Here is a 22,938-nt window from a genome sequence, read left to right as displayed (position 1 = left end):
TTTGACCAGGGAGAACTCCTGCTTTGATCCCACATTTTTTTTTCTTTTTTAAAGTATAGCTGACAATGTTATGTTAGTTTCAGACGTACAACATAGTGATTCCACAAGTCTGTATGTCACCCTATGCCCACCACAAGTATAGCTACCATCTGCCACCATACACTATTATAGTACCATTGACTATATTGCCTATGCTCTTTCATTCCCCATGACATATTCATTCCATAACTGGAAGCCTGTACCTCCCACTCCCCTTCACTTGTTTCATCTATTCTCCTCACTCCTCTTCTCTCTGGCAATCATCAGTTTGTTTGCCTTTCTCTCTCTAACTTATTTCACCTAGAATAACACTTTCTAGGTCCATCTATGTTATTGCAAATGGCAAGATCTCATTCTTTTTTATGTCTGAGTAATATTCCATTATATACATATACAAACCACTTCTTCTTCATCTATGGATGGACACTTGCGTTGCTTCCATATCTTGACTATTGTAAATAATTCTGCAATAAACATAGAGGAGCATACATCTTTTTGAATTGGTGTTTTTGTTTTTATTTCCTTTGGGTAAACACCCAATAGCAGAATTATTGGATCATATGGTATTTCTATTTAATTTTTTTAGGAAAATCAGTACTGTTCTCCACAGTGGCTGCACCAACTTACATTCCCACCAATAGTACACAACAGTACACAAGTGTTCCTTTTTCTCCACATGCTTGCCAACACTTATTATTTCTTAATATTTTTATTGTAACCATTCTGACAGATATAAGGCAATATCTCACCACAGTTTTCATTTGCATTTCCCTGATGATGAGTAACTTTGAGCATCTTTTCATGTGTTTGCCATCTGTATGTGGTTTTTTTTTTTGAAAAAAATGTCTTTTTAGGTCCTTTGCCCATTTTTTTAGTTGGATTATTTGTTTTATGGTGTAAAAGTTGTATAAATTATTTATATATTTTGGACCCTAGGCCCTTATCAGATATGTCATTTGCAATATCTTTTCCCATTCACTGTGTTGACTTTTCATTGTGTTAATGGGTCCCTTTGTTTTGTGCAGAAGCTTTTATTTATTTATTTATTTATTTATTTATTTATTTATTGCTCGTTTCCCTTGTCTGAGAAGACATATCTAGTAAAGCGTTACTAAGGCTGATGTCAAAGAAATTATTGCCTAAGTTTTCTTTTAGGAGTTTTATGGTTTCATGTCTCATAATTAGGTCTTTAATCCATTTTGAGTTTATTTTTGTGTATGGTATAAGAAAGTGGTCCAGTTTCATTCTTTTGCATGTCCAGTTTTCATAGTACCATTTATTGAAGAAATTGTATTTTCTCCATTGTATACGCTTGCCTCCTTTGTTGTCAATAAGCACGGGTTTATTTCTGGGCTCTCTATTCTGTGCTATTGATTCCATGTGTCTATTTTTGTGCTAATACCATGCTGTTTTGATTACTACAGCTCTGTAGTATATCTTGAAATTTCATTATACCTCCAGCTTTGTTCTTCTTTCTCAAGATTGCTTTGACTATTCAGGCTCTTTTGTGGTTCCATACAAATTTTAGTATTATTTGTTTTAGTTCTAAGAAAAATGTGGCTGGTATTTAATAGGGATTGCATTGAATCTGTAGATTCCTTTGGGTATTATAGACATTTTAATAATATTAATTCTTCCAACCCATGAGCATGGAATATATTTCTATTTGTTAAGCTGTCTTCAATTTTTTTTTATCAATGTTTTATAGTTTTCAGAGTCTAGGTTTTTCATGTCCTTGATCAAGTTTATTCCTAGGTATTTAATTCTTTTTGGTTCAATTGTAAATGGGACTATTTTCTGAATTCCTCTTTCTGCTTTGTTACTAGTGTTTATAAACACAACCAATTTCTGTGTATTGATTTTGTATCCTGTAATTTCAGCAAATTCATTTATTACTTCTAATAGTTTTTCGGTGGCGTCTTCAGGGTTTTCTGTGATTAGTATCAGATCATCTGCAAATCATAACAGTTGAACTTCTTTCTTACCAATTCATATGCTTTTATTTCTTTTTCTTTTCTGATTGTTGTGGCTAGAAATCCCACTATTTTGACTAAAAGTAGTAAGCATGGACGCTCTTGTCTTGCTCCTGACCTTAGAGGAAAAGCTCTCAGTTTTTCACCACTGAGTATAATGTTAGCTGAGGTGTTTTTCATATATGGTATTTATTATATTAAGGTATGTTCCCTCTAAACCAACTTTGTTGAGTTTTTGTCATGACAAATGTTACACTTTGCCAAATGCTGTTTCTGCATCCATTGACATGATCATATGATTTTTATCCTTCATTTTGTTTATATGGTGTATCGTGTTGAATGATTTGTGAATATTGAACTATCCTTCCATCCCCAGAATAAATCTCACTTGATTGTGGTGAATGATCCTTTTAATGCATTGTTGACTATGGTTTGCTAATATTTTGTTGAAGATTTTTACAAGAGATCTCTTCACCTATCTTCCTTTTTCTAAACACTTTTTTCTGGAGCATCAGGGTGGCTAGGTTGGTTAAGCATACAACTGTAGGTCAGGTCATGATCTCACAGTTCATGGGTTCAAGCCCAGCATCAGGCTCTGTGCTGACAGCTCAGAGCCTGAAGGCTGCTTCAGATTCTGTGTCTCCCTCTCTCTCTGCCCCTCCCCCCTCACACTCTGTCTCTCTTTCTCTCAAAAATACATAAATATTTTTTTTAATTTTAATACTTTTTTAATTTTGCTGTTTTGCTGGGGTGCTTTCCCTTACCTTCTTTTCCAGATGTCTGATCTGTTCTTCTGCATCTTCTAATCTACTCTTGATTCCCTTTAGTGTATTTTTCATTTCAGTTATTATATTCTTCAACTCTGATTGGTTCTTTTTTTACATTTTCTATCTCTTTGTTAAAGAGAGTTCTTCCACTTTTCTCTCAATCCCATGAGCACCTTTATGATCATTACTTTAAACTCTTCATCAGGCATATTGCTTAATTTCATTTAGTTCTTCTTCTGAGGTTTTCTCTTGTTCTTTCATTTGAGGCATATTCTTGTCTCCCGATTTTGCTTAACTTTCTATGTTTGTTTATATACATTAGGCAAAACTGCCACTTCTCCTACACTTGAAGGAATAGTCTTATGCCTGGTTGTCCCCTGTGTAGGCTGTGCCTCGTGACTTTGGCTGGCTCGCCAGAGCTGTGTCTGGTGTGGGCTGGGGCTCCCAGAGTACTCTGAAATGGAGTTACCTGTAATGGAGTTACCTGTAATGGAGCCGCCCTGCTAAGATGGCCAGAGCTGAAGTGGGTTCTGGGACTGGGGTGGTCCTGGCACTCTCCACAGAGAGGGTGCCTTGGCAGGACAGCTCCAGCTGAAGTGGGGATAAGCCAGGGTGCCCTAGGGTGCTGAGCACAGGGTTTGCCCTGGTGGGGCAGCTGGAGGAGTGTAGGCTGGGAGGTCCCAGGGGGCCCCATGCAGGGGGCCCCTGGTTGGATGGCTAGAATGGAGGCAGGCACACACCAGGCATTCCCAAGCCACTCTGCACAGGGGGCACTTTGGCAGGGTAGCTGGAGCTAAGGCAGGCATAGCCAGGAGATCTCAGACAGCACTGTACCAGGGGTACCCTAGCAAGCCATCTGGAGCTGAAGTGACTTGGGCCTGGAGTGTTCTAGGGTGCTGTGTTCCTGCATCATCTTGGTCTGAGTGCTGGAGCCATCGTGAGCACTGACTAGGGATGTCCTGGTGGGCACTGACCTATGTCCTCCTTGGTGGGGTGGCTGGAGCTGGTGTGGGCCCAGGAAACACTGAGGCAGCAGGCCAGTAGGGTGCACAGATCCTGTTCCTGTTCACACTCTCAAGGTGGAGAGGAAACATAAACCCCAGCACTCACTAGCCCCTCCGATTCAAAGAGAGCTCCAGCAGCTCCCCACCTTTAGACAGGGTTCTAGGGCTCGTCCCTTCATATTCCCTAGTTGCTCTTTTAAATCTCAGCTTTTTTTTCTATGTGCCCTTGGGCAGACAACCCTGCTTGAGGTCATCTCAGGGTACTATCCCTCCTCCTTGCAGCTTCCAGTGTTGGGGCGGGGGTTCCCTTTGTTACCGAGTCTCCATCTCTCCTGTGTTCTCAGTGTGGCCTCTATCTTTTCTTGTGCAGAAGCTGTTCAATCGCCCCATCCCCCCACCCCCGTTCCTCTTCAGGAGGAACTGCTCTATAAGCAGGTGTAGATTTGGTGTGTCCATGGAGGAGGTGAGGTCAGGGTCCTCCTATGTTGCCATCCTGGACTGGCATTCAGGGCAGTGGTTTTTTGCAGTCCTTAACAAGAGGTGGGCTTGTAGATGCATAGTAAGCATAGTAGATGCTTAGTAAATTCGTATCGAAGTCATTTGAACCAATTTCAGTATCCAAATATGACCCCAATTTTAATAAGAAAAAAAATAAGATTATTATTTTCTAGTGAAACATTATTAACTAAAAATCAACTACTACATTTTATTATTCTTCCATTAAATTTTACTAAAATGAGGATTCTATGAACCTATACAAGCAGTAACAACTCTTTTTTCATGCAAAATAATTATATTAAGTACCTGCTATATGCCTAGCAGTAGGAATACAAAGTGAAAAGCCTCAGACTTCATTGAGGGAGAGAGCTCTAGACTACAGAAGATAGTTTATACTCTAGGCCTAAGGCAGTAGAAGTGTTTTATGTCTAGTACTGTACTCCTAGCCGCAGGTGGCTCTTGAACACTTGAAATGTGGCCAATGTGACTAAGGAACTGAATTTTTAATTTTATTTAAGTTTAATTAATTTAAATTGTATAAGCTACATGTGAATGTGGGCTACTTATTTGGACTGTACAGCTCGAGGTCAAAGAAATAAAATACAGAAGAGAGCTGTGGCCCTTCCGGTGGCACACACTGATAAGATTTTCGTTTTATACCCTGTCATAATGTTTGAGTGCTGCCTAAGGATGGGCCAAGAAAGGGAGGGACGTGTGTGTAGGTGTGTGTGCTTCTGTGAGTATGTAGGAGTTTATAAATGTTTACTGCCACCCATGAAAAGCAGAGAGCAAAAAAAGAATAAAAAGAGATGAAAAGAGAGATTAAAAAAAAAAAGATCTTCTAGGTGTCTGGCATAGGACAGGAGCTCAGAAATCTTAATTTCTTTGTTATTTTATTCTTAGATATTTTCCCAGCAGGATTTGGAAGACTGTTTGGGTATATCACATCTCAGGTCTTTTCTTTTTTTCTTTTCTTTTTTTTTTTTTTAAATGTTTATTTATTTCTAGGAGACAGAGAGAGAGAGACAGTGTGAGCAGGGGAGGGTCAGAGAGAGAGGGAGTCACAGACTGAAACAGGCTCCAGGCTCTGAGCTGGCAGTCAGCACAGAGCCTGACGCGGGGCTCAAACCCACAAACCGTGAGATCATGACCTAAGCGAAAGTCGGACGCTTAACCAACTAAGCCACCCAGGTGCCCCCAACATCTCAGGTCTAAAGGGCCACACCAGGGGCACCTGGGTGGCTCAGTCGGTTAAGCCTCTGACTTCAGCTCAGGTCATGATCTCAGGGCTCGTGAGTTCAAGTCCGGCCTTGGGCTCTGTGCTGACAGCTCAGAACCTGGAGCCTGCTTTGGATTCTGTGTCAATCTCTCTGCCCCTCCCCTGCTCATGCTCTGTCTCTCTGTCTCTCTCTTTCTCAAAACTAAATAAAAATCAAAAAAGAACTTTTAAAGGGCCACACAAGAAGAGAGAAGATACATGAACAAGAAACAAGATGAAAACAGACCCTGCACCCTGAAATAAGTCTGCACTGTTAAAGAAAAAACGCTGGCTGCACAGACTCCCATTTTCCGCTCTTTGACTCCTGCTGGATCCTTTCATTTGGAGATCCACATGGAAGATTAAATTGTCAGTGCTTTTCAGCCACCTGATCATTTTACTGTGACGCAGCAGGTCACCCTGTAGTAAACACTGAACTGGAATATCAAAGGCCGTAGTCCTGCTCTCCTAGAACTAATATTTCATGAAGGGTAAAAAGTTCAGCTATCTGGAAGTCACGGGGTTTCTTCTGGTAAGTGACAAGGTTTCCCCTATTTTTCTCCATTACTTCAGGGGCTGTCTTTCCCTAGTGTACCCAGAGGACCCAGTCTCTAGCTCACCAACTGCTTCTCAGTCCTGCATATCAAAGACCTCCTGTTGCTATAGGAAGAAGAGAAAAAAGAATTATAATAATAGGGGCACCTGGGTGGCTCAGTTGGTTAAGCGTCAGACTTCAGCTCAAGTCATGATCTCACGGTTCATGGGTTCGAGCCCCATGTTGGGCTCTGTGCTGACAGCTAGCTCAGAGTCTGGAGACTGTCTTAGGATTCTGTATCTCCCTCTCTCTCTGACCCTCCCCTGCTCATGCTGTCTCTCTCCCTCTCTCAGAAATAAATAAAACATTAAAAAAATTTTAAGAATTATAATAATAAAATAAACAATGACATAAACAACAATAATTCACAATCAATAAATAATAATAATGGGAATTATAAGGAATATAACAGTGTTTATGTACAGTAAACATTACATCCAAAGATAATGCATTTAACCCTCAAACTTTATGTTTACTACCTCTCAGAACAATTTTAGAGACAGTATTTTGGAAACTCATCTGTCTCTCCTATAATCTCTTGATAGAAGATTTATTCAATGATACATCAAAGCTTGTTGAACATCAAAGCTTGCTGAGATACATGTGCACACATCCACATACTATACTGGTAGCTAGTGTTCCCTAGCCCAAATCATATTATGAGTTTGTAAGTCCTCCCTTCCACACTTTGGCCCTGAGAATAAATAAGGGAAAAAAAAGGATGCAGAAATTAAATCCCTCTAGAACTACCATCAGAAAGAGAGAGAAAGACCAGAGGATAATGGTAGGTGCTAAACTGTGACTTTTTCCACACATCCTCTCAAAAACACCACACAAACTTTAAAAACAAAACAAAATAAAACCACACATGACTACAACTTTAGTATAAAGAACCTGAGAATACTATGAACTTTGAAGTACTTGTATATAGAGAAATAGCCATTATTAAATCCCAGCAAGGCCATCTCTAGAGTTCCTCACTCATCTCTGGGTATGTGGAAAATGAATGGAATCTTAAGAAACTATGCAGAGAAGAATAAGGGGAACAGAGAATCTAAGTCTGATGGAGAACAAACGAATCACTCCTAGGAAGACAATGTCCCAGTCGGCATTGAAACAGGTTCAAGACCATGTAGAGACAGCACTGGCTACAGAAAGTGAGACTCAAGGTGCCCATCTCAGGACAGCACCACTTCTATGGGACTAGAAGGTATATGAAGAGGGAGAGGTGACTTTCTGAGATTCAGTAGAAAGGGAAAGAAGAAGGGAAAATTAAGAATCCTACCAAGAGTGACTCATAAAACCAAGAGAAACATTAAGCCTTCTCTTACCACAAATGTCATTATCTTAAATGAACTACTCCACTCTACTAGTAGAAGACGACAGTTTTGAAATAGGGATTTGTAAAACACCAAAACTCCTATCTTTGTCTATGAACAAAAATAGAATTGTGCCTTTAGGTAAGTTTACTGTAAGAAGAAAATAGAAAATAAAAATAAAAACATTCCAGCAGAAAAAAATTCCCGTAGATTTAAATTCCCATCAACACATATACATGCATAATCATTAACCAGAAAAATAATGTAATGGCATTTTATTTTTTAATTTTTTTAAGAAGTCCTCATGCCCAGTGTGGAGCCCAATGTAAGGGTTGAACTCAGGACACTGAGATCAAGACTTAGGTTGAGCCAAGATCAAGAGTCAGATGCTTAACCAACTGAGCCATCCAGGTGCCATAGCATTTTAAATAAATGTTCTAGCACTACAATTAAATATTCTCAAAAAAGCACTTGGAGCTGTGCAAAAATATGTTGAGTTAGGTATTTAAAAATTTAAAAATATAAATAAACACAAAACTGGAAAAAATTTTAAAAAATTATTTTTTAGTTCAGGAAAGAAACTAAAGACAAAATAATACCATTTCAGAAATTAAGATAAGGGGCGCCTGGGTGGCTTAGTCGGTTAAGCGTCCGACTTTCCCTTAGGTCATGATCTCGGGGTTCGTGGGTTCGGGCCCCGCGTTGGGCTCTGTGCTGACTGCCAGCTCAGAGCCTGGAGCCTGTTTCAGTCTGTGACTCCCTCTCTCTCTGACCCTCCCCTGCTCATGCTGTCTCTCTCTCTCTCCTAGAAATAAATAAAACATTTTTTAAAAAATTAAAAAAAAACAAGAAATTAAGATAAGAGTTACAAGGCACTCAAAAACAAATATACTTGAGTGAAAATTTAATAAGGGGCATTGAATAAAGGCTGGAAAACAGCCAAAAGAATAAGAGTGAAATAAAGAAAAAGGCAAAAACGATCAGAGAGAAAAACAGATAAAATAGAAGACAGACCAAGGAAATCATACCCTTTGATTGGAGTACTTGAAGAAAAGTCAAATGATAAAACTAACATTTAAAACTACAGTCCAAGAGAATGTTCCAAAAACAAAAGACCAGAATCTGTAAATAGAAAAGATACACTATTCTTGAAAAGTATATTTGTACTTGTACAAATATTATACTTGTATTATATTTGAAAAAATTGACTGGAATAACTAACTCTCGATGTCTGATATTCCACAGTGCCTGAAGCAATATAGACATGTAATTCGTTGTGTATATAAACAAAATAAGATGTCCAAGTAACTAACCTTTAATGATTCAGTGTTCCAAAATACTGTTGCATTCTTTTTCATCAGGAGCTCAAACGTAGAGTTTGTGAATATATATTCTCCAACCTTCACAAAGGCAACCTCTCCATTATCAACTAATTGCCAATTTAGAATATCATAGTACCCAGTCACATCTCCATTTTCATCAATTTCTATTCTCTCTCCATTATGGGTGGTAAACTTAAGTGTGTTCAAACAGTACATTTAACTAGAAAAAGAGGAGGCAAAAAGCAATTTGTAAATATTTGATTGCCTAAAAAACAGGGTTTATAAAGAAAATCTCAGAATTCATATCTAATTCATGTGACTGGATTTTTTCCTTTTCCTCCCTACCTCTGCTATCCAATACAACAACTTCTGGCCATATGCGACAATTGAAAACTTGAAAGTGGCTGGCCAAATTGAGATGAGCTTTAAGTATAAAATGCACACTGATTTGCAAAGACCTAGTTTAAAAAAGTGTAAACCATCATTAATTATTTTACATTATTTTATATATTATCATGATTATGACTACATGTTAAAATGCTATTCTGGATCAAATAAAACTTATTAAATTTAATTTCATCTGGTTTTTAAATTTTTTTTAATTTAGTTACTAGAAAATTTTAAATTGCCTATGTGGCTCATACATTCCTATTAAACAGCATTGGTTAGGCAGAGCGGTGCCTAATATTTCCTAATATCTCCATATCTAGGGAACCTTCCCCCCTAGATTTCTTCCACTTATGGATACCAGTCTACCCCCCTTACAATTCCCTTCCCTATATGTCTGATGGTAGAGACATGAAGATCAACCAGATCCACTCCCTACCTTGCAAAGCTTACAATCCAGTGGAGAGGTTAAACAAATAAACAGGTACAAATAATAAAATTCAATATGCCTCTATGTTACTGCATGGAAAGAGTGTTGAAAAAGCATGGGAGAGAGAGTGGCTAACTAATTGCCTTAGGAAAATATAGGTTTCCCCAGGAAGTGGCTATCTGAGCTGAGTTTTTTTAAAAATTAGTAGGAATTCACCTGAAAAATACTGGGGACAAGGAGATTCTAACCCAAGAGAATAACATGTGGGACAAGGATTCCTCCACAAACCAGGGAGGCCAAACAACTTGGTGGAAGCAGCCGGAATTATGATGTCTGATGAGCTGATATCATATTCTTGTTCTTTCAAATGTCATGACTGGGACGCCTGGGTGGCTTAGTCGGTTAAGCGTCCGACTTTCGCTTAGGTCATGATCTCGTGGTTTGTGGGTTCGAGCCCCGCATCGAGCTCTGTGCTGACTGCCAGCTCAGAGCCTGGAGCCTGTTTCAGTCTGTGACTCCCTCTCTCTCTGACCCTCCCCTGCTCACGCTGTCTCTCTCTCTCTCTCTCCTAGAAATAAATAAAAAAACATAAAAAAAATTCAAATGTCATGACTTTGGGCAAGTCATATATCTTAACAAGCACTAGATTCCTGGTATGTAAGAAGAGGGCAATTATTCCTGCCCTACCTCTGTTATAGAAATTAATATAACTTTAAGTCTTTAGTAAGTCAATATACCAAGATAAGTATTAAAATAATCACCATTCACTCTGGAGTAGGGCCACTCCAGGTCACCTACCCTTTTATCTCTCCTTCTTCCTTTTGCCATATGCTGTTCTCAACCAACATGAAATCTACATCAAAGTTCATGAGGGTGACTTTTACTGGCAAGTCCATTGGGAAGAGGAATTTTTTTCCCTTTCCAATCTTCAGAAGAGTTAAGAAAGGAAATGTTCAAAGCCTACCAGTCCCTGACCATTCTCTAGAACAATGCTGTCACAATTTCATCTGTTTATCACCACTGGATGGTAGGGTACAGCTCCCTACCACCCAGCTATACATAAGAATTTAGAGATATGTCCAAATAAGCCACAAGAGTAAAAGGTTTTTATCAAATATATATATTCTGATCAAATCTGCTAATGGGACAAGCTGAGAAGAATGAGTATGGAATGCATTGTTATTTTAGTTTTAAATAAATTTTAAAAATTTACTTCGACACATTTATGAAGCATTCTTAATCAGCCTGTTAACCCTCTCTAGTGTGAGGTACTGCTTTTCGGGTTTGACTTACTGACATCTTATGGGCTATGTGTCAGGGAGCATGAATCCTGTCATGGACTATCCCACAAAATATACCCTGACACTATGTGGTCCTTTGACCCTTAAAGTCTCTTCTGTGCAATTCTAATATGTATTTGTTGCTCTTTGAGTAATTTAAATTATTATATTGAAATATTAAAATAATGAATTAGATGATTGATATTTACCATATAGGATCCTTTTTCTTATAAAACAGGTATCCAAAGGATTTCTCTTAAAATGAAGGAACTACCCCAAGACTTTAAAATATAACTTAATTTCTCATTCTGAATCTACCACAATTTCCCCAGTACCAAGAAATACACCTTGCACTCAGGTCTTGCTTTACAAATTTCATTCTCCAATAAATGGAAACAGGACTCTTTACAGAAATGGCTGACTTGACTATTGACCTAAGGCAGAGAAAGTACAAGATGAGCCTGGAACATCTTGGGGTTCCAGAAAATAAGAAAGTACTCAGACATGATAAAGATGTACCAAAAGGAAACAAGAGCTAGCTCAAAGTGGCTCCCAATAGTCAAATCTGGGAAATTCTGAGCAGCAGAAGAAATAATGATAGTTGTGCATTATTCTGCTCATAGAATGGAAATAAATATCATTGAGTCTACATTGATATAATTAAATCAGAGGGAGAGAGTAGAATTCCGGTTAATAAATGTAGAAGAAATGAAGGAAATAGAAAGTCACCATTTTTAAACAAAACAGTAATGGTTGTTTCAGGCAAAAATCATCATCAATGGATGTTAAAATTTGTGGGCAAAGTCATGATTGGAAACTTTATTTTCAGATCCTCAAAACATTGCCCCCGCAAGATAATTACAAAGGGAAACACACTTTACAGTGGAAAAGCCTGGTGACATCACTGTTACTTAGTAATGAAAGTTAATGTCAAAAATAAGACATAATGACATCATGTACCTCCTGCTATGAGGCATAAAAAAGATACATTAAACGTCTGACTCCTGGTTTCAGCTCAGGTCATGATCTCACATTTGGAAAAATCGAGCCCTGCAACTAGTTCTGCGGTGACAGCATGGAGCCTGCTTAGGATTCTTTCTCCCTCTCTCCACCCCTCTCTACTCACGTTGCCTCTCTGTCTGTCTCTCTCTCAAAATAAATAAACTAAAAAAGAAATTTTTAGGGGCGCCTGGGTGGCTCAATTGATTAAGCATCTGACTTCAGCTCAGGTCACGATCTCACGGTCTGTGGGTTTGAGCCCCGGGTTGGGCTCTGTGCTGACAGCTCAGAGCCTGGAGCCTGCTTTAGATTCTGTGTCTCCCTCTCTCTCTGCCCCTCTCTCACTTGTGCTCTGTGCCTCTCTCAAAAATAAACAAACATTTTTTTTTAATTTTTATTAAAATTTTTTATGTTTTTTATTTATTTTTGAGAGGCAGAGAGAGACCAAGCGAGCAGAGGAGGGTCAGAGAGAGAGGGAGACACAGAATCTGAAGACAAAGACCAGGCTCTGAGCTAGCTGCCAGCACAGAGTCCGATGCGGGGCTCAAACCCACAGCCGTGAGATCATGACCTGAGCTGAAGTTGAATGCTTAACTGACTGAGCCACCCAGGCTCCCCTAAAAAATTTTTTTCAGAAATTTTTAAAAGGATATACCATATCAAAAATATATACTTTTGCCAAAAATGCATAACCTCAATGTATTCATGAGAAAAAAATTAGAAAAACCCAAATTGAAAAATATTCTGTTTTTCCTTAGTTTATTTATTTATTTTGAGAGAGAGAAAGAGTGGGTGAGCAGGGTAGAGGCAAAGAGAGAGGGAGAGAATTTCAAGGAGGTACTGTCAGTGTGGAGCCCAACATGGGGCTCCATCATACAAACCACAAGTTCATGATCTAAGCCAAATCAAGAGCGGGAAGCTTAACTGAGCCACCCAGGTGCCCCTCAATTTAAAACACTTAAAAAACAACTGGCCAACACTTATAAAATAATAGCAAAGTCATGGAAAACAAGGAGGAATGGAGAACTACCACATACTGGAGGAGACTAAGTAGACACAAATTGATATGCATTGTGGGATCAATTTGAAAATAAAAATAAAGATGTGGTGGTTCAGACTACTGTGGACTCTGTTGGGAATGACAGGCAATTTGGTGTTGCTAGAGAATAAAGTGCTGAGAGTCATTGAAGGAACAATAAAATCATCTGGTCTGTGGCCATACCACAGATGCCATCCTTTATTGTTTACACGTAAGAGGGGAGGGACTGAAGGCTGTAAGCAAAGGAGCACTCTGATTAGGTGTGCTTCTTGCTGCGATCATTTAGGCTACTGTGTCCCAACATGAATTGCTTGGACATCAGAATTGAGACAGGAGAGAGGAGAACCATATTTCCAAGGTGACCCCCATTAGTCCTCTCCTTCTGGCCTTCATGCCAGTGCGTGGCCCCTCCCACTTTGCATAAAGGCTAAAGTTTCCCTCACAGCTAGCTATGACCATGTAACTAAATTCTGGCTAATGGGATGTAAGGAAAATTGTATTTAATTTCCAGGAAATAGCCTTAAATGGAGGGATGTACACATCATTGCCCTTTCTCCTTCCTGCTGTACACAGTATGGACATGATGGTTGAAGTCCAAGTAGCCATTTGAGATGATGAAGTGAACCCACGTACTGAGAACTGTGAAACAAAGTAGAAGGAATCTGTAGCTCTATGTCACTCTTTCAGTCTTAAAATGTTAATCTCTAAACTTCACTTACATGAATAAATTTTTTTAAAAAACTATTTTGCATAAGGTACTGTTTGGGGAGTATTTCCTATCATTCACAACAAACCTAATAAGAATTCTGTTAACAAACTGGGTGTTGTATGTAATGATGAATCACCGAAGTCTACTCCTGAAACCAATATTGCACTAAATGTTAACTAACTAGAATTTAAATAAAAATTTAAAAAGAAAAAAATTAAAAAATAGAAAAAAGTGTAAAGGCTCCAACCTCCTCCCCCCAAATAGGAACTTAAAAATGCTCATTTAGGTCACACAAGCAAGCTATTCTTTTAGGTGGACATGTGATAAAATTATATCTATTAAATACAAAAGCAAGTCAAAGTTTTTTTTATTAGTATGAATTCTTTTAATGTCATGCTCTATCATGAAGTACAAGAAACAAACCAATAACTTACCTGCCAAGGCTCAAAGTCAGGTTTATATGCACAGGTGTTTCCTGGCATATATGGCCATGTCCTTCTTCACATCTAGTTAGACCATCCAAGGCGTAAGCCATAGAATATACAGCTCGTTTGACATTGTGATTCTTAGCTGAGACACATCCAGATAGGTATTTTTAAGATCTTCCAACTTCTCCTCTCCAATACAAAATTCATCAGACATGGCATGTAATCTGTCTTCCTTACCAGTCGTATTCACTTTATGGTCAATATTGTAAGGAACACTAATATCCGGCCAAGTACAGTTAAAAGCCGTTTTCCAGAATTCAATGGTCAGGACATCATTTGGATCCTTTCCAGGATGTATATCATAAAGAAATTCTTTGAATCCTGGTATATCAGCTCTTGGTATTGCAAATCCAATACCTCCACCAAAATATGGGAAATATTCAGGCTTTGCAATGAGGGCAGAGGTAATCCAGGCTCCACTCGTTATCCATGTTCTGTCAGTTATGCTATGGTGAGCCATTCCAGCTCATAAGGACTGAGGTCAATATCAGATGCATAAAGCACAACGACCCTGGCAGTGGAGTTCTTCACAGCATCAACAGCCTTCTGCATTTTCTCATTAGAATAGACTTTGGGAGTAATTTCAGAGAACGCAAGGCGGAGATTGGCACTCTCCATTCTTTCCTTAAAAGTTTTCACTCCATATTTTCCATAATCATTATCAGTTGCTAATGTGCCTATCCAGATCCAACCAAGGTGTTAGATAAGTCGTACCATGGCATCCGACTGGATCTTATCACTGGCTACTGTGCAAAGGTAAGATGGAAACTGGTGTTTGTTACTAAGAATCGAGCGGGTAGAGGTGTAACTCACCTACAATTGAAAATATTCGCGTAGTTATTAGAAAACAATAGACCAATTTCAAATTATAGAACCTCTGAGTATTTTTATTGGAGAAAGAAGGGACTGAACAGTTCTCCTTTCATTCTCACATCCTTCCACAAACACCTTGTACTCCCTACCTCATGGGTGGGGACCGTGCGAAGGAACACTGGCCTCCCTATGTACCCTTTCCTCACTCCACCCCAGGGGAGTCAGAGTTGCCGATTATCAGGGTGATGACATTCAATGCACCCCTTTTCAGAGCTGGAGTCACAGCACTGAAAAATAGGTCACTTGCCTTTTCGTCTACGTTCTCATGACGCTGGGTGTGGGGGTCAAGGCTCTTCCTCAGCTTTGTCTTCTCATGAGTGGACTCACAGTCCATGTGGAAGGTTCAGTTCTCTCTTGTTCTCCCTCCTTCCCTCTGCCTCTCTTGTATGTATGTGTGTGTGTCTTTCCACCACCATTACTTTCCCTTTCTCTTCTCTTTCCTTGTTTCTCTCTGCCAGGACTTGTGAGTGTTTAGGTCCTGAAACTTACTGGAGGAAGGTGGTAGAAAGTTCCACAGCACCTGCAGGTCTAGCTACGTTCTCCAACAAAGGTCTAGAAGCCCTCATTTTATAGGTACTTGTCTAAATAAATGAAACGGTACTTTTTGTTCATTTTGCCAGTGATCCTTGTATATATTTCCATCAGTACCATGATTTCCTGACAGTCTTACATGCATTTCTGCTGTACCTTATCCCCAGCCTCACTGACTCTGCAATGAGGAAGATATGCTACATTCTTGCCCACTCCATCTCTTGTTACTAATACATCACCTTCAATAGGTATGTTATAATTCCATAGCTCCATGACTGTCAATTCCTATGTGAGTGACAAAATATTCCTATTCTCTTTTCTATGCCATTTGTCCTCTTCTTACTCTATTAGCTGAAGCTTACATTCTTCTTTGGAAACTCACTAGCAGCAGCAGCATGGAAGTCATAGGTAAGAAAGAATCTCATTTAGGAAGCAGGGATACCTGATTTTTAATTCTGGCTACATAATCAGTGTTAAGATTGTGGACAATTTACTTAAACCCTCTGAACCTCAGTTACCTCATATAAAATCAGTGTAATGATATCTACATCTTAAGTACCTTAAGTACACTTAATATATACTCAGTATATTAGAATGAATAATACACATATTATGCATATTAATATATAATATAAAAATGTTAATATGATCAGTATATTAAATGAAAAAACAACCAATGTGAAAGTGTCATATAGAAGATTACTTTTACCGTCTTTGCATATTTACTTCAAGGATTTAAACAAGAAAATCAATCTAGAGGTTTCTAGCCAGTGACTGGACCACCGTTGGTTTTTGGTGGAAAATAGAGCTCACAGCAACTGTTCAACTGAACTGCATGAAGCCCACAGCTAAGGTGTTAGCTGTGTCATCCAACCCCCATCCACTCATTTGCCCTTTTTCTCAGTATTTTTCTGTTCCTTCTTCATTTGAATTCGCAACTTTGTAAGAAATGCTATATAAATGCTATGTTTAACGACTGTTTCAAATTCTCCCACTAATTTAGTAACACAAATAAGCTTAGTCATCATTCACATTAATAAATCCTGACTATACTTTAATGACCCATCTCTAGAAAGTTTATTTATATTTTCTTAATAATCCATTCTCACTTATGTCATCTATTCTTAAGTTGAAACATATAATCTGTCTCTGAATTTAAAATAATCTGATGGTTACCAGAGGGGAGGTGGGCGGAGGGATGTATAAAATGGGTGATGGGGATTAAGGAATACACTTGTGATAAGGACCGAGTGATGCATGGAATTGTTAAATTACTATATTGTACTATAATATAACACTATTATATTAGTGAACTAACTGGAATTAAAACAAAAACTTCAAGTAAAAAATTTTTTAAGTTAAAATAATTCATAAAGTTAACAGTCCAAAATTCTAGCTATCTTGTGAAATTCCGAGGCTCATTTCACTATGTTAGCATATGGAACAAAAAAAGTCATGAATATTTAATATAGGCAAGGAACAAAATGAATTCCTTATACCATCTAGCAAACAACTAACAGGTTAGTATTTCTCCATCACCTACTCTGTGCCTCTGTGTTGTGCCTAGTGAGGTGTTAACTTACAAATCAATAACTCACAGGCTCAAGCCAAAAATTAAAGTGGGGCCCTAAGGGATAGAGAAGAGTCTGAAATCACCTTTACGTAGTCCTCAAGTCACACTTGCTGAAGTTAGACTGAACAGAGTAATGAGGGGCAGTAACTTCACCATTGTCCCTGTTTGTCTCTGCAACTTACATCAGCCTCACCTGAGTACCTTACTATTTACTGCAGTTTCCACAAACATAGCTTTTGTTTGTTTATAAATTAGTACCCAGCATAGTATTCTGAGATACCGGAGTATTACCTGTGGTAAATAATACAACCCTAGCATTCTTGATAGCACAGCTGATAAGGACGATCCGCTTGCTCCAAAAATTCCTGCCAGAAATGCTCCAGTACTGTTTCTAAAATTGGTCTTGTTTTCTTGCTGCCCTGTAAAGAATACCAATGATGATCCCACAGATTTGGAGATGCTGAAACAGGCATCAAATTCTGAAAGCCCAAAGTGATGTTGGGCAAAATATCCTTCCTCTTGTTAATCTCCTTGATTGTGTGGATTTGGTTTTCATCCAGCAGAATCCCTGAAATTTCAACCTGAAAAAGAAAGAGCTTTTGTAAGGCTTTGGCCAGTAGGTGGAACTTTGGGGTTCAGGAGAGCAACCTTTAGTGGGGGTGGTACTGAGAGCATTTTTCCAGAATATCAGCAGGCACCTCACTTGTGTGAGCATGTGAATATTGCATAAATGATATTGCAGACTTTAAGGGCTCACATATGAATTGTTTTCACTGTTGATTGGCTTGGGCTGAGAAGTACCTTTTTTGGACAATTTCTTGCTCTATATATCTTTCATATGATATAATCTCCCCAAACTGCTGATTATGTCTTTTCACAAAAGTATCTTTATATTCTCAATTCTCTCCAGCACACAGGGTACTAAATAATCCCTCCACACATCTTCCCCATTCATTGGGAGTCCTTGATGCCATAGGGCTCTCCTTTACCTCCTCTTTACTTTCCTATTAATTATAATAAAAAGTATGTAAGTATGTGAAAATATGATAAAAGAGCATCAAAGAAGAATATAAAATTCATCTATACTATATAGCCTATGACTCCAATTTAATCATTTTTCCTGCCATGATCTGATTGTAATGCTGAGAAATTTTTTAATTGAAAAATGAAAAATGAAACCATGATGAAGATGCCTCTGCCTTTATCCCCCAGCCATTAAAGGGAAAAATATTTCTCTTATAATCCATCACCACATTTTTGTTCAGTTTCTTCTCCATTGAAGAATAACTATTCTATTCCCAACTCCTGTCCTCCCCAGTTTTAACTAAATCTATTTAAAAGCAAGGACCTCAAGAATGTTTGTCTTAATATCTTCTTAGCTATAGTATCTAACTCTGTATCTTCTTCTCAATAAATGTTTTTGATTAAATGTCTAATATCAAATAGCCCTGCTTGCAGATTAGTATTTCTTTAGTTGGGTTTTTTCATTTAGGCTGACTTTGTCTTTTATTTATTTAATTAAATAGTTACTGAGTCCCACTAGTGCTAGACCTTATAGGTATAACAGAACAAGATAGGAACCGCAGCGTACAGGTGAAGAAACAGAAAAAGAGCCAACCAATGCACCAAATTATAAAAATAATGAGAGGAATAAACATAGGGGCCCTGAGGATGGACTCCTCACCCTAGAGGACATAACGGCCAAGATGAGGCTTGAAGAAGGACACAAAAACAGGGATGCAAGCTGCAGACAGAGGGGACTATAGGTGTGAAGGCATGTTCTCAGAAATAGTACATGATACATTCTAGGAATGGAAAGATCAGTACGTTTGGAGGATAAAAGTGGGAGTGGGTGTGACACAGAGAAATGGAGACTGGACAACCAGAAGGTGCCAGAGCATGAAAGGTTTCGTCATCCTGTGATAGTTGGTTTCCAAATTTACATGGAGGCTATATAAATTGGCATATATATTTTTGAAATGAGTATAGCATATCTTTTTAATTCTTAAGTAGTTTATTGTCAAGTTGGTTTCCATATAACACCCAGTGCTCATCCCAACAAGTGCCTTCCCCCATGCCCATCACCCCCCTTTCCCTCTTCTCCACCCCTATCAGCCCTCAGTTTCTTCTCAGCATTCAAGAGTCTCTTCATGGTTTGCCTCTCTCCCTCTCCCCAACTATCTTTCCCCCTCTTCTCCCTCATGGTCCTCCATTAACTTCCTCCTAATCTGCCTATACATGCAAACATATGGTATCTGTCCTTCTCTGCCTGACTTATTTCGCTCAGCATAACACCCTCAAGGTCCATCCATGTTGCTACACACGGCCAGATTTCATTCTTTCCCATTGCCATGTAGTATTCCATTGTATAAATATACCACATCTTCTTGATCCATTCATCAGTTGATGGACACTTAGGCTCTTTCCATGTTTTAGCTATTGTGGAGAGTGTTGCTATGAACATTGGGGTACATGTGCCCCTATGCATCAGCACTCCTGTATCCCTTGGGCAAATTCCTAGCAGTGCTACTGCTGGGTCAGAGGGGAGTTCTATTGTTAATTTTTTGAGGAACCTCCATACTGTTTTCCAGAGGGGTTGCACCAGTTTACATTCCCACCAACAGTGTAGGAGGGTGCCCATTTCTCCACATCCTCGCCAGCATCTAGAGTCTCTTGATTTGTTCATTATAGCCACTCTGACGGGCATGAGGTGGTATCTCAGTGTAGTTTTGATTTGTATTTCCCTGATGATGAGGGACGAGCATCATTTCATGTGTCTGTTGGCCATCTGGATGTCCTCTTTGGAAAAGTGTCTGTTCATGTCTTCTGCCCATTTCTTCACTGGATTATTTGTTTTTCAGGTGTGGAGTTTGGTGAGTTCCTTATAGATTTGGGATACTAGGCCTTTATCTGATATGTCATTTGCAACTATCTTTCCCATTCCGTCAGTTGCCTATTTTATTGATTGTTTCCTTTGCCGCGCAGAAGCTTTTTATCTTGATGATGTCCCAGTAGTTCATTTTTGCTCTTGATTCCCTTACCTTTGGGGATGTGTCAAGTAAGAAATTGCTGTGGTTGAGGTCAAGGAGGTTTTTTCCTGCTTTCTCTTCTAGGGTTTTGATGGTTTCCTGTCTCACATTCAGGTCCTTTATCCATTTTGAGTTTATTTTTGTGTATGGTGTGAGAAAATGATCTAGTTTCATTCTTCTGCATGTTGCTGTCCAGTTCTCCCAGCACCATCTGTTAAAGAGGCTGTCTTTTTTTCCATTGGATACTCTTTCCTGCTTTGTCAAAGATTAGTTGGCCATACATTTGTGGTCCCAATTCTGAGTTCTCTATTCTATTCCATTGGCCAATGTGTCTTTGTGCCAAGCAATATCTTTTTTAAATATTTCTTTAATTTAAGAAATAGGGAGAGAGCAAGAGAGTGGGGGAGAGGCAGAGAGACAGGGAGAGAGAGAATCCCAAGCAGGAGTCTGATGGGAGACTCAATCCCATGAACCATGAGATAATGACCTGAGAGGAAATCAAGGGTCTAGTGCTTAACTGACTGAGCCACCCAGTATCTTAGCAATATCTTTTTTAAGGTAACATAACAATATATTTCAAGAGCTAGGAAAGCGTTTACCTACTTTGAATCAATAATTCTGCCCCTGAGAATTTATCTGAACAAACTATTCTTCTCAAAGGAAAAGGCTATGTATGCCCCCAAACTATTAATTACAGAATTATCTATAATATTGAAGAACTAGAACTTACATATACAATGATAACAAATTATGGTATAGTGACTTGATGGGAACATTTTCCATCATTAAAAAAACTATAATTAGATTACACAGCAGCATGCATATAATATTAAGTGAAACAGGCCATATGCAATGTTATTTCCATACTATAATTAAAACTACATACAAATTATGTGAACATTTGGTTAAGTACCAACAGGGAATTTTTAAAAATTTTTAATGCTTATTTATTTTTGAGAGAGATAGAGAGAAAAAGAGAGAGCGAGAGAGAGAGACACAGAGTATGAGCAGGAGAGGAATGGAGAGAGGGAGACACAGAATCTGAGCTGTCAGCACAGAGCCTGATGCAGGGCTCAAACTCACAAACAGTGAGATCATGACCTGAGCCCATGTCGGACTTAACTGACTGAGGTGCCCAGGTGCCTCTCAACAGGGAAATATTTTAAATGAGCACAAGATAATTACTGGAAAGGGTGAGATTTGGGATGATTTTTCTTTCATTCTCTGATTTCCACTATGATATTCAAGTACTGTTGTACAACATATACCTTTTCCCCCAGAAAATTTCTCTAAATCCTAACCTCATTTAGATCAACCAAAATAAGAATTAAAATACATTTTCACCTCCCATTTTACTGCCTTTCTCTTCCCTGAACAACATTTTCAAAGTAACAGAAAATTCTCCCTCTTTTGTATGCTTTAGCTGATGGCCAAGCAAAACTAGTACCTTGGCAACATTAGAACATGAGACTTCTCCAAACCCCAACTTAAATTTCTAGATCAGGAAAGGTATGTTGATGATGCTAAAATCAAGTATTTTGAGATTTGATTAGACCAGGCTTGGCTTCTGAGCACGTCCCAGGCCAGGCCAGTCTCAGTGGGACTGTCTCACTGAGAGGGAAAGTTGCAACACAGGGAGGAGTGTTAAGAATCTTGGAGAGGAGCATCTGGGTGGCTTAGTCGGTTGAGCATCCGACTTCAACTCAGGTCATGATCTCTCATAGGGCTCTGTGCTGACAGCTCGGAGCCTGGAGCCTGCTTTAGATTCTGTGTCTCCCTCTCTCTCTGTACCTTCCCCGCTCTCACTCTGTGTCTCTCCCTCTCTCTCAAAAGTAAATAAATATTTTAAAAAACTTTTAAAAAGGAGTCTTGGAGAACACTGGGGTTGGACGGAGATGGGAAGAAACTGCTGATGGTACAGGTGAAAATGAATTATAATCTTGAAGACTATGTGTCAATTTTTAAAACATGGAAGGTTAATATCCAAAATGTATAAGTATTTTCAAGATGGACTAAGGTGCTGAGGAAAGTTTTAGCTTTGTATAGCATAAAGATGGACAATATGGGTTTCAGTCAAATGAGTCTGGAAGACCAGACCAGCCCCCATAACGATGCCTTGCATTACTGAGCCACATTCAGGATGAGGAACTGGGTTTCTGGATGCTCCGGACCACATGAAATAAGCTTAACACACAATATCATGAATCAAAGTGTCACAGACTTCTCAGCAGTAACACTGAAAGTCAGAAGATGCTGAAGAAATCCTTTCAGAGACTCCTAAGGTTCAAGTTAAAGATGGAATAAGCACACACCTTATCTCTTCTACTGATTACAAAGAAAACTGCTGGACAGAACATATAAAGCAACTATCAGACTCCTCTGAAAATTAAATAAGAACAGGTCAGTGGGTGGGGGGTGGTGCCTGGGTGGCTCAATCGGTTAAGCATCCGACTTCAGTTCAGATCATTGTCTCACATTTTGTGAGTTTGTACCCTGTATTGTGCTCTCTGCTGTCATTGCAGAGCCCACTTTGGATCCTCTGTCCCTATCTCTCTCAGCTACTCTCCCCCCAAAATAAATAAACATTAAAAAAAAATAAGAATAGGTGCCCTATGTAGGAAAAATATCCCTGAATAGTGAATTAGTTTTTAAATGGGACATACTTACTTCTCACCACTGTTTCAAACACAATGGACATGCCAAATTATTTTTTTAATGAGAGGGGTAGATTTTTATTAAAAACTTATATATTGGCTTTTTTATCTAGTTGGTCTTTGTTAGAAAGATAACAAGAATTTCTGATGAAAGGCGAGGAACAACTTAAG

At 38.8% G+C, this 22,938-nt stretch overlaps 1 pseudogene; it reads right to left on the bottom strand.

Moving 5' to 3' along the window:
* The window catches only part of LOC144220014 (vomeronasal type-2 receptor 1-like), a 30,241-nt pseudogene that overhangs the window by 5,763 nt on the left and 1,540 nt on the right, over positions 1-22,938 (bottom strand).

The sequence above is a fragment of the Crocuta crocuta genome, unplaced genomic scaffold (assembly GCF_008692635.1).
Source record: "Crocuta crocuta isolate KB4526 unplaced genomic scaffold, BGI_CrCroc_1.0 scaffold19, whole genome shotgun sequence".
NCBI lineage: Eukaryota > Metazoa > Chordata > Mammalia > Carnivora > Hyaenidae > Crocuta > Crocuta crocuta.
The sequence above is the reverse complement of the archived record's forward strand: the minus strand, read 5'-3'. Positions and strand labels throughout refer to the sequence as shown.